The 16,624-nt window shown below is 39.7% G+C and overlaps 1 long non-coding RNA gene across 1 annotated transcript in view; it reads right to left on the reverse strand.

Annotated features, from left to right (window-relative positions):
- Positions 1-492: 492 nt before the first annotated feature.
- The window catches only part of LOC136794630 (uncharacterized), a 282,171-nt gene continuing 266,039 nt past the window's right edge, over positions 493-16,624 (reverse strand). Inside the window, exon 3 of the long non-coding RNA XR_010841692.1 lies at positions 493-534. This is a non-coding gene — a long non-coding RNA (uncharacterized lncRNA). The remainder of the gene's footprint in view (positions 535-16,624) is intronic.

Genomic DNA, 16,624 nt, shown 5'->3' on the forward strand with positions numbered 1-16,624 from the left:
AACTCACGAATAACACCACACTTTAGAAGCCATTCACAACTTCTGAGGATTCTCGTTGAGAAAACATACAACTTCAAAACACACAGGTCAGGATGTCTCAAGTTAGTCCAATGCCAACGTTTATGTGGGAGCAACGATATTCATTATGAAGCTTAAGTGCTATAAAATGAACGGTTGGACGGTCTTCTTTTAAGGAGACTTAAAAATAACCAAAAAAATGAGTACGTTACATGTAGCTCCATTTAAAGGCAACAGTGATGATGAATTTTTCCAATGGCTCTTTAAATCGTCTTCATTCGACACAATCGTATTTTCAGAGATTAACACCATAAAGTCTTTGTAGGCAGCAAGTCACAATACACTCTTTGAAGAATAGGACTTCATAAATCTTCCTTTCTGGTGCTAGTTGAGCTTATGTGGTTCTTCCACTCTGCAAGTTCTTTATCTTCTCTTCCCTCTTCCAATTTATGTGCATTTTCAACCCAGCTCTCACAGGTATTCCGGAGTCTTCCCCAAACATAACACTTCCTTGCTCTGAACAGATACAGAATGCAGTTATCCTATGTACATAATATAGAACATAATACAGAAATATGATGCCCAAAGGTTTATATCCTCTTAAGCCACACTATAATCTTTTCCTTTATTTTTTTCCCAAAACTTACAATTTTTAAAGTCCTCCTGGGAAAATAATGGGAATTATTGAGGCCAGCAGTTGCCACAGAGTACAGTGTTTGAGAATAATATGGTTACTACTCTGATATCTGAGAACAGAATAAGATATGATTTTCTGTTAAGGGAATTTCAGGCTAATACATGCTAATAAATGCTGAACTGAACTTATTAAGATAAAATGTTCTTGTAAATCAAATGATAGTCATTTTCCTTAAAAATGATGATAGCAGGTGTTCCAATCTGAATCACTCATTTGCAGCATGATTTAAAATTAGCAAATGTCAACATGATGGAGGGTTAGTTTCCAAAAATACAGATTATGCAGACCACGTTCAATGCATGCACTGAAGCATAAATAATAATCCTTCATGGTGCTTTTCAGTTTACGCTATGATTTTTTATGTACATTACATTTTTTGCTGCTTGTTACAACTTTGTAACAGAGAAAACAAGGATTTTTTAGTAGTCTCGTTTTTCAGATGAGGAAATCAGGGCTCAGAAAGATTTAATAACTCATCCAGTGTCACATAACTTATAGGTTGCAGACTACAGAGCAAGAATTAAAAAGAAGTCTTCTCACTTGCTTTCTATACCTATTCCAACATATCATGGAGAGCCTCCAGCATTTTGAATGTTCCACCCAGAATAATGGACTCTAAATGCAGACACTATGACAGCCTCATGGCTGTGGCCTTAGAAGACACCCAGCTTGGATTTCCCTGGTGGTGCAGTGGTTAAGAATCTGCCTGCCAATGCAGGGGACACAGGTTCGATCCTTGGTCCGGGAAGATCCCACATGCCGCCGAGTAACGAAGCCTGTGCGCCACAATTACTGAGCCTGTGCTCTAGAGCCCGCGAGCCACAACTTCTGAGCCCACGCGCCTAGACCCCGTGCTCCGCAACAAGGGAAGCCACCGCAAATGAGAAGCCCGTGCACCACAACGGAGAGTAGCCCCCGCTCGCCGCAACTAGAGAAAGCCCGCGCGCAGCAACAAAGAACCCAGCACAGCCAAAAAAAAGAAGACACCCAGCTTATGAAGTAGAGGCAGTGGAGAGAAAATGATAAATCACACTATTTACCATTCTCTTCTCCCTCATTGTTTTGTTGATGATTGATATTTTTTTCATTAAAAAAAATGCATTTGGCCTGACTCTGCATTCTAATTTTGTTCTTCTAATTGTATTCTCCTGATTAATATTTTCATATACCTAGTCTTGTCAAAAGTGATTCAAAGATAGCAGAATTTCGATCAGCCTTACAACAGATACGAAAAACTTCATTAAAGCATAAATGACAAGAACTGAAGGTGCAGAGAGGCTTCTGACTGTGGTTCCATGTATAATGGCCCACTTTTACAGATAAGTGGCCAATATTTCACAAAACTGTCTATCTTCTCAGCGAAGCAGGATATCTCTTCTTTGCACATGGCTCACAAATTACAAATCTGTTCTGATTGCTGGTAAGATGGGATGATTAAAAGAACTTTGAATGATAATGCTTCCCCTGTACGCAGCCCAAGAGAGTAGGGGGAAATATATTCATGACTCTAAGTTTAAGGAACAAAAGGTAACACTGTGCCAATGGTTTTGGTACAAACGGCGGGAGGTAAAATACAGAATTTCATGTGAATGATCCCCTGTTACCAAAATAAGAAGCTAGCCTAAGGCAGCCGGGTCATTTGTCCTACACGGACCACTCAGTGTAGACACCCAACAGGCAGCAAAGCCAGAAGCTCCCACTAACCAGAGGGAACGACGTCAATTTTTTATAATAATTTGAAAATTAATATTTTAGAAACCGCATTGAAACAGAAATCAAGTGAAAAATCAGAATGCTGTTGGTATTTCTTATGAATTTTAATTGTTTTAAATTACATATTAGGGGTTTGGGGCAACATAATATTTTCAATGCTTGTTAAGAACCCAGTCTGTCTTATCCAACCCATGCTTTTACTTGGCTGCATTCCTCGTCTTGATGGGGAAATGTTCTTTAATTAAAAAAAAGAGCATCCATAAATTAGAGTTGGAAGCTGAGCAAGTGAAAGAATGGGATTCACAAATAGGACCTGAGCTCCTTATAAATCACAAGAGGAATTCTTATAAGAACAAGTATTTTTTATAAGAGCAAGAGGAGCAAGAGATGAAAGTGATGAAGACAGCCTTAAAACCTTTCCCTCAGCTGGACTAAACTTCACAAAGGCTTCCTCCCAACTCTAGGCTCCTGACTTCCCTTCTCCTATAACATTAACTTTAGAACATGTGTCATTCTAAATTATTTCTCTATCCTTTTGAGAAGTAAATATTTTGAAAAGTCACTTGCCAGGTGGGCAACTTAGGAGTTATCTTTCTCCAGGACCTGGGAGCTGTCCCTTTGAAGTGTGACCATGAAGAAAGATACTTCCCTTGTCTCCCAGGCTCTGTGGGAGGGGAGAAGCCTAACTTCCATATGGGTACCAACCAGCAAGCACAGGTGGCCTCATCACAGAGAAAAACACGGCAACACATCTCATGGGTCCGCCTCTCCCCAAATGCCCTCTGGCACTTTTTCACCAGCTCACCCCACTGCTAAATATCCCTCTCAACTTTGGTCTCAGCAGGGGTGGATGGGGTAAAAGGTTTTGCAAAATACTGGAAAATGTTGAGGCTGGATGAGTGCTACATAAAGTCTTTTTTTTTCTTTTAGAGCAGTTTTAGGTTTATAGAAAAATCCTGCAGAAAGTACAGACAGTCCCGACATACTTCCTCTCCCCTCCGCCCTCCACAGTTCCTCCTATTATTAACCTCTTGCACTAGTATAATTGTTACAACTGATAAGCCAATATCGTTACATTATTATTAACTAAAGTCCTCAGTTTACATTAGGGCTCGGTGTCGGTCTTGTGCCCTTTTGACCAATGCATAATATCATCATCGTATCCACCATAACACGGTACAGAAGAGTCTCACTACCTTAAAATCGCCTGTGCTTCAACTGTTCTCTCCTCTCCCCTTCCTCCGAACCCCTGGCAGCCACTGACTTTTTTATTGTCGCTATAGCCTTGCCTTTTCCAGAGGGTAGTATAATTGTGACTAGTGAGACTAGTCTAATTGAGACTAGTGAGACTAGTTTCGCTCACTCAGCAATAGGCATTTAAGGTTTCTCCACGTCTCGTTGTGGTTTGATAGCTCATTTCTTTTTATTGCCATAACATTCCATTGTCTGGATGGACCAGAGTTGAACAGTTCACCTGCTGAAGGACAACAGATGCGTCCATTTTCTGTCAATTATTAATAAAGCTGCGATAGACATCTACCTCCGTGGTTTTGTGTGACTCAAGTTTTCAACTTCATCAGGTACATATCTAGAAGCATAACTGCTTGATCATATGGTAAGACTGCCTTTTGAGACCTGCCAAACTGTCTTCCAAAGGGTCTGTACCAGTTGGCATTCCTTCCTGCTGTTCCACATCCTGTGTGCTTTGGGTATCGTTAGCTTTTTGGATTGGAGCCATTCTAATGAGTACATAACGCTAGCCCATTTTTTAAAATTTGTAATTCCCTAACAACAAATGATTTTGAGAAGCTTTTCATATGATTACTTGCCATCTGTATATATATATGCTGAGGTGTCTTCAGACCTTTTGCCCATGTATTAATTGGATTGTATGTTTTCTTATGGTTCCGTTTTAAGAGTTCTTTGAATATTTTAGATACATTCCTTTATCAAAAGTGTTTCACAAATAATTTCTCCTAGTCTGCAGCTTGTCTTTTCATCCTCTCGGCAGTATCTTTCTTATGAAAGAAGTTTTTAATTTTGGAACAGTTCAGCATAACCATTTTTTTCTTTCATGGAGCGTGCTTTTGTTGTTATATCTATGAACACATTACCAAACACAGGTTACCTAGATTTTCTATGTTTCCTTCCAGAAGTTTTATAATTTTGCATTCTACACTCAGATCCATGATCCATTTTAAGTTGAATCAATTTGTAAAATATATAAAGTCTGTGTCTAGAATTTTTCTTGCATAAAAAATCTAATTGCTCCAGCACCATTTGTTGAAAGACTGTCCTTTGTTCATTGAACTGCCTTTGCTCCACTGCTAAAGATTAAATGGCTGTATGTGTATGGGTTGATTTCTGTGCTCTCTATTTTGTTCCATTTATCTATGTGCCTATTATTTCAGAAATGCCATGCTATCTTGATGATTATAGCTTTATAATAAGTCTTCAAGTCAGGCAATATCACTTCAACAACTTTATTCTTCTTTCTTTCATGTTTTTTGACTATTGGGGTGTTTTGCCTCTCCATATAAACTTGACAGTACTGAGTCCTCCAATCCATGAACATGGAAATAACTCTCCTTTTATTTAGATATTCCTTGATTTTGTTCAGAGTAATTTTTGACATATAGATTCCACATATTTTGTTAGATTTATACCTAACAGACTTATCACATCATCTGCAAACATATACAATTTTATTTCTTCCTTGCAATTCTATACTCCTTTTCTTTTCTTTTCTTGTGTTACTGCATTGCTAAGACCTCCAGTGTAACACTGAGTAGGAGTGGTAAGAGAGGAAATCTTTGCCTTGTTCCTGATCTTAGGGGAAAAGTGTCCAGTTAACACCATTAGGACCTCCCTGGTGGCGCAGTGGTAAAGAATCTGCCTGCTGATGCAGGGGATGCGGGTTCGAGCCCTGATCCAGGAAGATCCCACATGCCACGGAGCAGCTAAGCCCGTGAGAAACAACTACTGAGCCCGTGTGCCACAACTACTGAAGCACGCGTGCCTAGAGCCCGTGCTCTGCAACAAAGACAAGACACCACAATGAGAAGCCCGCACACCCCAACGAAGAGTAGCCCCTGCTCGCCACAACTAGAGAAAGTCCACACGCAGCAATGAAGACCTAACACAGCCTAAAATAAATAAATAAATAAATAAATTTATTTTTTAAAAAAACACAATTAACTATGATGTGAGGTGTAGGTTTTTTGAGATGTTCTTTACCAAGTTGAGGAAGTTCCCCAAATGCCAAACTTTTAAATACATATCACTGTGAAAGTATACCATGGATATTAATTGTCTTTGGACTCTATGGTATATATGGCATATAGTATATATGGTAAAATGGTACTACAGAAAGAAAAATACTTTCAAAATATATTTAAACTGTTTCCTGGACAATTTCCCAATATAAAAAAATAAGCTTGTCACTATTCCTTTTCATTGATAAAATAACTATTTTTACATGATTTTAAGGAGGGAACACTAAAACTAATAGAGTCACCATTTAGTGCATAACACATGCCTTTAAAATCCTGGGCTATCACCTATTGAAAATATGGGTAACAGATTAATTTCTAGGTACAAATGCAACTTTTTTTAAAGTGAAGTATAGCTGATTCACAATATTATATTAGTTTCAGTTGTAAAACATAGTGACTCAACATTTTATAGATTATACTCCATTTAAAGTTATTACAAAATAATGGCTGTATTTCCCTGTGCTGTACAATATATCTTTAGAAACCAAAAATCTGTTGGTTACATAAGGCATGAGACATAAGGCATGAGACTAGACTCTAGAACAAGTATGCATTTCTCTTAAAAAATCCCTTTCTCTTTTTTTTTTTTTTGTGGTACGCGGGCACCTCATTGTTATGGCCTCTCCCGTTGCGGAGCACAGGCTCCGGACGCGCAGGCTCAACGGCCATGGCTCACGGGCCCAGCCGCTCCGCGGCACGTGGGATCTTCCCGGACCGGGGCACGAACCCGCGTCCCCCGCATCGGCAGGCGGACTCCCAACCACTGTGCCACCAGGGCAGCCCAGAAATCCCCTTCTTAAACAGTTAGCACCCTTGGGCTTCCCTGGTGGTGCAGTGGTTAAGAATCCACCTGCCAACGCAGGGGACACAGTTTCGAGCCCTGGTCTGGGAAGATCCCACATGCCACGGAGCAACTAAGCCTGTGTGACACAACTACTGAGCCTGCGCTCTGGAGCCCGTGAGCCACAGCTACTGAGCCCACGTGCCACAACTACTGAAGCCCGTGTGCCTAGAGCCCATGCTTCTCAACAAAAGAAGCCACTGCAATGAGAAGCCCACACACCGCAACGAAGAGTAGCCCCTGCTCGCCGCAACTAGAGAAAGCCCGCGCGCAGCAACAAAGACCTAACGCAGCCATAAAATAAAATAATAAAATAAATTTATATTTTAAAAAAAGAATTAGCACCCTTTCTTCTCTATAGTGTCACACATGTTCAAGTTATATGAATATCAACTTCCTGCTCGAAGTATACTGGCACTTAATTTGTACTAAACCAGAAGGAACTTAATTTTTTCAGTAGGAAAAACCTTTCTTTTCAAGACTTTTTAATACAAATAAGTACATCAACTAAAGAATAGGAATATAATTTAAATGAGTAAGGAAAAATAGAATAATCTGAGCTAAGGGCAACTTCTAGACTACAGAGGTACCAGAGTGTATTTTCAAAATCTTCAAATCTTTAACAGTTTCACATGAATCAAGCAAATAACTAAAATGTCCTTTCCTGACACATAAATATGATCAGGAATTTGTTAGTCCTTCAGGGTATTGATTTCTTTGGCCTCGTCAAACTTAATTTGGTCCTAATTTTAGCTCTGTGCTTAAATTTAGGACCAAATTAGGTTTAACCTAGGCCAAAGAAATCAATACCCCGAAGAATTAACAAATTCCTGGAGATTAAAATCCCTGGATTAGAAGGGATAACAATGAAAATTCTGCTCATCCAGCCTTGGGGAAAAATATGAGACACCACGTCTCAAAACGACGAAACAGACCATGCTTTATAGCCTGTGCAGTTAACTGGGGAGGAGTGGGAAAGATGGAGAGGTGGCCAGGGGTCCCAGGACCGGGCTGAGGTCTGCAGGCAGCAGCAGAGCTCTCCTGACAGCTGACAGTAGAGACGGAGTTGTCTGTGCTGGAAACAGCTCGTAACTCACACAGCCTGCCCTTTGCTCTTTTTTATTTGCTGGGGAAGCATTTCAAGAAAACACCATCCACTCTTTTTTCTCCTCCAAGATCCATATCCATGGCCTATGACTCCATGTAGCCTCTCCTGGCGGCCAGCACACCCCCTGAACCCTCACCTCTGCTGTGCTGTGTGAGGCTTCCTATCAGCCATTTGGTCTTTAATTTTAAAAGTTTGCACATGACGTTTTCAAAAGGTGAAATGGAGCAAAACGTGACTCACTAGAAAAAGGATTATATGGGTCCTTCAAGGTGAACGTAGGTAGAAATTAGAATATTAAGTCTTTGAGCACTTCACAATATGCAGGGCAAATAAAACTTTAAGAGGCACAAGTCTCTGCCTATCACACATATATTGAATAAAGAACTGAAGAATCATTCTTAGGTTTAAACATCAGATCTCTGAAAGGTTTTAATGGACTCTATTCAATTCCAGAATGGTACTTATCTGTGAAAAAGAGAATGACTCTCCTTTTGAAGCAAAATACATAAACAGAACAAAAAGATTCCTTCATGCTGCTGTTTCACCGATGGCTTTTACACAGCCCACAGACTCTTTACAGTGAACTATCAATAAAGCTCAGCTTCTCAATGTCCCCCAGCATGGGGATGGCCTCTGAGCTATGCGCCCTGAAAAAACAGGTAAGATCTTGAGATTCAAGGCAGCCTGTGTGGCGATCCTAGCTCCTAGGTTGGCCGTCAGTCACAAACAGGACTTGTTTGCAGGTTTCTGAATCTCTTACTGGCTGTAAGCAATGTCTGTGGGCCTAGCACCTGCCATGCCCCACAAGAGGCCTATCAGAGAAACACTCAACTATGGATTCTGCTTTATTGGGTTCCTGCGCTAAGGGATTCTGCCTGCATCTTTGCTTCTTTAGACCTGGGTAACATTCTTGGTTGAATCTCTTTTGTTTCTAAACACATTGCCACCCCGTGCTGAGCTGTATTCTGGGTGTATTCTATTTGATTGTAAGCCATTTCTCTGCTTGAGTGGTGCAAATTTCCCAAGTTCAACAGGCAGAAAGGCCAAGGCAGCAAAATTTCAGTGGGCACTCCCATCTTATGAAAAGGTTACTTGTACCCCTGCCAGATTTTAGCCACCACTTTGGACCTACTCCTGGAAGGATATAATTTCTATTTTCTCTATGGATGGAAAATGCCAAGAGTACTAATTCTCAATGTCACTCCATGTAGAAATCACCATCGGGTTTCGATAAACGTGCAGATCCCAGAGTCCACAGCTAAAGACTCAAGTCCACCGACCCGGAATGGATTCCACAAAACTGAAAGCTGAACAGACTTGAGCAGGAGGTTTGTAAATCATTTGGAGAAGCACTGGGCACTCCCTAAGGAAAAATGTCTCACTTAACAGATGATTTGTAAATACTTGCTGGTGAGTAAGTGTTAAAATCTCTACTATAACAGTTTATCATTCCTATTGGAAATTATTAAACCTACAGGAAAGGTCAGTTTCTCACAAGTATTTTTTCAAATAACTAGTTTTTTAGCTAAACATTAACTTTTTTGTAATTCTGCAATTCAAATGTATCCTTTATTTAAAAGTAAATGCACATAATGTCTGTGAGCCGAAACAATGCCTCTAGGATTTAATGTATTCAGACCACTGTGTACAGAACAATAGTCCACAATAGGTTAAAAATAATGAGCATGAAGGGAAGAAATGCACAGGATATTTTTAGATTCCTTCAAAGAACATGAACTGCTTTACAAGGACAAAGAAAACCTAAATTCTAATCTGAGTGTGAATCTTTTTTTTTTTTTTTTTTTTTTTGTGGTCATAAATAATTGCTCTTTGGAAGAACTGAGAAAAAAAATGGGATAAAACTTCTAGGTGAGGAAACAGATTTTTTTGTCCTAGAAAAGCAACTTGAACTTTGGGACATTCTCTGTTCTTGCTCTTATAATACATTGACACATTATCTCTTTCCAAAGCATGTTTTGTTACCTGCAAAAAGCAAAGTTGCACTAAAGTATTTTTGTTCTCATAGTAGAAGAATGATTCCTACTCAAGACAGCCTCCTCGGAAGCAAATATCTTGTCACTGGTTTAGAAGTAACCCCCCTTTCTCTCCCCATGAGAGTCACGAAAAGTCATTTATCACTAAATGCTTTTAGTCACTAAAAGCATTTATCAAAGCCTATGTAACCCAACTCTGGGGCATCACTTGGATTCACAGATGGTACTGATGTTGTGCTAACCCAAGGGTTGCGCAACAGGGGCCAATACTGTAGGTCAGCACAATGTTCTACCATGTTGCTCACTTAATGAACTTTCACTTAATTGAGTGACTGGATTTATCCATGTTCTCCAGTCTTCTCCCTAAACTTATTGATTGTTGTGGACAACCTGCTGAATCATGTGAGTAGAAGGCTAATCTTTATTCTCCTGAGCCCTCCTGCTTCCACGTGCTGAATTACATGGTTGCCAGGAGTCAGTTTCATCTGTTCCCAAACTTGTTCATGCTTGCCTTACTTTACATTGTAATTATATAGATTAATTAAATATTGTGTAAACTGATGCACTAGGCATGTGAAAAGAGAACTGCTTCTAAGAAAACTAATTTAAATGCTTTGGTTAAAGTCACTAAAAATAAAGCAGCCTCATCTGGGGACCAGAAAATGTGAAAGTTGGAAGAACATCATAGAAATTTAAAAGGATTCTGCCCTCAGCCTGCCTGGCTAGTGTTTATATTTCTCCCTCTGCTTTAAGGAAATGGAAGCTAGAAATGGAGGACATTGTGTGTGGTCTACACAGGAAAATTTAGCAATACAGTCCGTTAACTCATACCCAAAGAAAAAGCCTTACCCGCACATGAAAGGATTGCTGAATTCATATGTTCTAACGTAACATAAAATGTTCAGCATAGACATCATGGTGTATTATTCTAAGAATTTCACAATACAGGTCAACCATTTGTTTATGCTTTGCCACTTTACCTGCCTTTTCTAACTAATTGACCAACTACCAACTTTGATTATGTCAGATGAGAATTCTACTATAATCACATCATCAAGAACAACAAACTTCTCTCTAGAGCTGAGATTGCAAACTAGCAGCCTGCAGGACAAATGCAGCTTATATGGGTGTGGAATTTGGCCTGTCAAATTCCAGAGGAAAAATAAAAGTTGGACATTTCACATAAAAATTCCAATCTCCATCTCCTCTTGAAAAATTAGATCAGGTACCACTGGACTTGACTGTGGCAATAACAGCTCCTGCTGACCAGCAGCTGACCCTTCGGAAAAGGCTACTTACCACCCTCCAGTGATACCCGTCTGCACTCTCCAACCTGCCAGCCACACCCTCATCCTACTGCCTGGTGTCCATGGGCATCTATAGTTACTAACTGTGCTCTAAGGCCTTGCTTATGAGAAGTAAGGATTTCTAACTTGCCTAAGCTATTAGGCAAGAAAAAGCACCTCCTTCCCAGCTCTACAAGCTCATGCAATATATTTTTCTCAAGCACCTAGTCAACAGTATGAACAAATCCAAAAGCACATATTCACAAATGTAGAAGATAGCATCTGTCCTTTCAGGAGCTTAAGATATAATTAAAACAAACAAGCAAAGAAAAAAGGAACACATATGATACATAAACACATGCTGGACAGTTATGTTTCCAACTACTGAAAATTTACAGACTTGAAGCAATTGAACACTGAATTCTATTCTTCCCTACTACGCCAACTATACTAAAGATTATCATCAAGTGAAGTAATCCAGACAAATACCATATGATACCACTTACATGTGGAATCTAAAAAAATGATACAAATGAATTTATTTACAAAACAGAAATAGACCCACAGACATAGAAAACAGACTTATGGTTACCAAAGTGGATAGCGGGGGGGAGGGATAAATTAGGAGGTTGGAATTAACATATACACACTACTATATATAAAATAGATAACCAACAAGGACCTACTGTATAGCACAAGGAACTATACTCAATATTTTATAATAACACATAAGGGAAAAGAATCTGAAAAAGAATATATATATATATATAACTGAATCAATTTGCTGTACATCTGAAACTAATGTAACATTGTAAATCAACTACACGCCAATTGAAAAAAAAATCGCCCCAGGAAGAAACCATATAATAAATTACTTTTAAAATTCCCACAGCCCCACAACATAATAATGTTACACAAATTTATTAACACAAAACAGCTAAGAGATCACTGATATTTGCTAATTTTTCAAAATAATTAAAAAGCAGCATCTGAGATTGGAGAGGGGAAGTCAATTTGTATTGGGAGTAGACAGCATGATGTATTTTATGCACAGCAAAAATTTTCACATAGCCAGAATGAGACTTGGGTTCTGTTCAATATTTTGGGAACTGTGTGTGAAAAGGTAGCAAGGACAGATTATGACAGGCTTTGAAGTTTAGACTAAAGGATTTAGATTTTATCTTGTGTATGACAGGGAATGACTGAAGGTTTTAGAAGCACAGTGATAACATGAACGCAGGTATTTAGAGAAATAGATCTGTGGACTGCATGTAGTATTAGTCTAATTGGGCAAACAATTTAAGTAGGGAGATTAATTAAAAGGCACTCGAAGGAGTGCCTGAATGAGAACAAGGCCTGTGAAAGAAATATTTTTGTTGTTTTAATTATGTGAGAGGCACCTGAATGTAAAATTGACAGGATTCTGTGACATTGGGTATACGTAATGAAGGAGAAAACATCACAAAAACAATTAACAGTCACAAGGTTTCAGAGGTTTTAAACTAGTGTCATTCTGGACAAAAGGGACTTGAAAAGAGAGTTACTTTGATGGGAAGCCAATGATGAATTCAGTTTTGAGGAATGAGGTCCCATTAAAAATAAAATGTTAACAGAAGCTTCCAGCAAAGGGTCACTGCCATCAATAACCAAATCATCATGACTATTTCAAACATCCATGGAGTGGTGTTTTTCCTGTTCTAACTTTGGGGTAAAATGTAACTTACATTAAAGATATTGCAGCCTCATCCGATAAAAGCTCCCTTTATGAAAGTGTGAAAGCAGAGCTTCCTATTTTGCTACTTTCTTTACTGCTTACTGAAGAGAAATCCACATCAGATTAGGTTTTATGAACACCAAGAGGTTTAATTTCTACCTCACTGGCAGGCCAAATGATGCCTTGTTGTCGGATGTGTCACATTTCTTGATCATGATGAACAGTGGAGTTCCCCACATGCACTGTCAGGAGATGCAATTTTCTCAAGGCAAAATTTCCTTGAGATAATAATTTCAATGCGTGTTTATTTCTTAAAAGAAACAGCCTATTTTATCTGGAATGACCATCATGATTTTAGACACCATTACAGCAATATTATAAGAAGTATAGATGTAAGTAATGATCATTTCTTTTCCCATCTTCCTAATTCTCACTTGCCATTATAAGACTGTTCAGTCAGGCTTCAGAATTTCAAAAACCTGGAGTAGAAATTGATCTCTGGCACCTTTTAGCTATGCCATTGTGGCCAAAACGCTTCTCAAAACTCAGTTTTGTTAAATGGAAATAATAACAACCTCATGGATGACTATGAGGGTTCAATAAGACAATGCATATAAAGGTCTTCATATAATGCCAGAGATGAAAAAGCCATCAATAAATGTTAACCAGGGCTTCCCTGGTGGCGCAGTGGTTGAGAATCCACCTGCCAATTCAGGGGACATGGGTTCATGCCCCAGTCGGGGAAGATGTCACATGCCGCGGAGCGGCTGGGCCCGTGAGCCGTGGCCGCTGAGCCTGCGTGTCCGGAGCCTGTGCTCCGCGAAGGGAGAGGCCACAACAGTGAGAGGCCCGCGTACCACAAAAAATAAATAAATAATAAATAAATAAATAAATAAATGTTAACCGATGCTGTTACAATTACTATTATTTTTGTCATCCTATGTCATAACCAGAATCAAAGTATAAGAATGAATAGAAATCTAAGAACTTGCTATTTGCTGCTATGCCCACATTAGATACCAGATTCCTTGCAGTCCAGGATTATCTTTTTTATTCCAACTTCCAGCAAAATGCTTGGCACACAACCAGGTCTCTCCAAACGAATATTCAAATGACCAGATGAATAAGCACCTACAAGCTAAGATCAGGAGAAAGGAAGACTCACCTTATACTACAAGAAACATTTTAAGATTTCTGTTCATTAGCATAACAAGATATTTTAATAAGATCTCATTTCCATACAATGTCTGGGAAATAGAAAATGTCTAGATAGTTGGATGTTCCATCATGGACTTCTGAGACATTCCATCTATAACATGCATGATTGTGAGTATAAACATATATATAATCCATACAGTATATGCCCATATAGTGTAACAGAATAAATTCTGATTTTACTTAAGATTCTTATTTACTTGAGATGTTTATTTACTTAATATTCTTATTCTAAGGGAACTGAGAAGCCATTTCCTATTTTAGCAGGGGAGTGACATGAAGAGTTAGCTTTGCAAGGATCCCTTTAGCTACCCCACGGTGGATGCGTTGTGGGCAGCCCAAGTAGAAGCAGTGAGACTAGTTGGAAGATGGGTTTCGGTGGTCCAAGAAAGAAAATAAGGTGAAAGGAGTTGGTGGTTAGGACTAGGGTATTCAGTTAAGATAAACAGATGGGATATACTTTGAAAGTTGAAGGACCGACAAGGACCAGGGGTGGAGACGGGAGATGGAGCAGGAGGGTGGGGATGGGCGGCAGGAGGCGGGTGAAGGCAAGGGTAACCGAGGGAGATGTCAGGGTTTGATCCAAGCAGCAGTGAGGATGGGGGTGCCATTGACTGCAGAGCACAGGGGTGTGGGGGAATCTAGACTCCCCTTTACTCTGGTTAATCCCTCATGATCCCCTCAGCCTTAACATTCTAATTTTTCCCTCACAGAGAAAAGCTGTCTTCTGGATACTGTAGATTCCTTTCACTTGGTAAAAGCACTGTCTCTCTTTCTTTCTTTTAATTTTTTGGTTTTTTTTTTCCATCTTGTCTCCTCCACTCCTAGTAAGAGAACCAATGGTTCAGAAGAATATGAAAGAGAGACAGAGACTTGACATAAATCCCTCTCTCTCGGGGAAAGGTCATGGAGCCCATGAAGGAAGAGGAACAAACTACCTTGTAAAACTCGTCATTAACCTCAGTTTACTTAGTGCCCTGCACTACTTATGACAAGTCACTAAAATGTCAGTCGATTCCTCCATGAAATGAGCCACTCTGTTTTACAGTGAAGCTTTTCCTGGAAGCGTTTTGGTGAATAATGGATATAGGACGCATACAAACTTTATTTTCTCAGTACATGGAGCATTTATTTTAAAAAACCATGGATTATGCAAATGTCAGGTAAACGAGTATGCTTTTCAAACAATCTCTCTCAGATTGATTTTAAAGCATTTCTCCATAAAAGCAGCAGGCAGGAAGCACTGCGTTCCTTTCTCGGGCAGCAACTCTGGGGTACGTGTTACTGGATGATGGAGGTGCTGAGCTAATGAACCTCAGAATCACCTCTTGGACCAGACTAGCTGACTGAACTACAGGCTTCATCTGCACACTTCCAAATAAGACCTTCACAGCAAACCTTTCCCTAACGGTGTCAAGGAAAAATAATAAACATGCCTCACAATACATTGTTGAAGACATATCTGGTAAGCAAGTGACCTCAGCTGATCTCACTTAAAAAAATACTTTAAGTAAAAAAAAAAAAAAAAAAGCAAAACAAAACAAAAGGAAAGGAAAAAACCCTCTCTGCTGCATCTCTAGAATATTAAAACACTGAGGAAATGGTGAAGTGTTCCTTCAGGACACCCGTTTGGCTACTGGAGCAGAATTTTAGGCACCGAATGCTTAGGTAAGTTATTATATATGAAATGCTTTAGAGGTACAATCCCCAGGCCAGAAAAATGCTGCTGGACGAGACAGGTATTGGCACACAGTGGAAAATAAAAGGCCCAAATCACTTTCCATGTGTCAGTAGAAAGGACCCAGCAAAAGAAGTCCAGTCTCACTTCAGTGCACACTTCTAGGACTTGATCAGTTACCCTGATACAACCATACATTGAATCTTATTATTACATTACCTCCCTGGTGAAGACATACCAATGTTTATCTGACCTGAAAGAGGAGGGTTTCATGTCACCTGGGACCTCATTAGAGGACATACATCTTGCGATTAAAACTGCTGAATTCATTATAAGCACAAATACTAACTCAGAGGGAAAAGCTAAAAGCTTGGGAATCAGTTATCATTATGGCACTGAGCTATTCATATCCCAAACTAGAAATCACCCAAATTATTAACATACACACAGTACTATATATAAAATAGATAACCAACAGGGACCTACTGTACAGCACAGGGAAATCTGCTCAATATTCTGCAATAACCTATATGGGAAAATAATCTGAAGAAGAATAAATATATGTGTAACAGAATCACTTTGCTATGCACCTGAAACTAACACAACATTGTAAATCAACTATACACCAATAGAATTTTTAAAAAAGAAAATAGGGGGAGACCTTCAAGATGGAGGAAGAGTAAGACGTGGAGATCACCTTCCTCCTCACAGATACAACAGAAATACATCTACACGTGGAACTGCTCCTATAGAACACCTACTGAACGCTGGCAGAAGACCTCAGACCTCCCCAAAGGCAAGAAACTCCCCACGTACCTGGGTAGGGCAAAAGAAAAAAGAATAAACAGAGACAAAAGAATAGGGACGGGACCTGCACCAGTGGGAGAGAGCCGTGAAGGAGGAAAGGTTTCCACACACTACGAGCCCCTTCGCGGGCGGAGACTGCGGGTGGCGGAGGGGGAAGCTCCGGAGCCGTGGAGGAGAGCGCAGCAACAGGGTGCAGAGGGCAAAGCGGAGAGATTCCGCAGAGGATCGGTGCCGATCAGCACTCACCAGCCCGAGAGGCTCGTCTGCTCACCCGCCGG

The sequence above is a fragment of the Kogia breviceps genome, chromosome 8 (assembly GCF_026419965.1).
Source record: "Kogia breviceps isolate mKogBre1 chromosome 8, mKogBre1 haplotype 1, whole genome shotgun sequence".
In the NCBI taxonomy this organism is placed as follows: Eukaryota; Metazoa; Chordata; class Mammalia; order Artiodactyla; family Physeteridae; genus Kogia; species Kogia breviceps.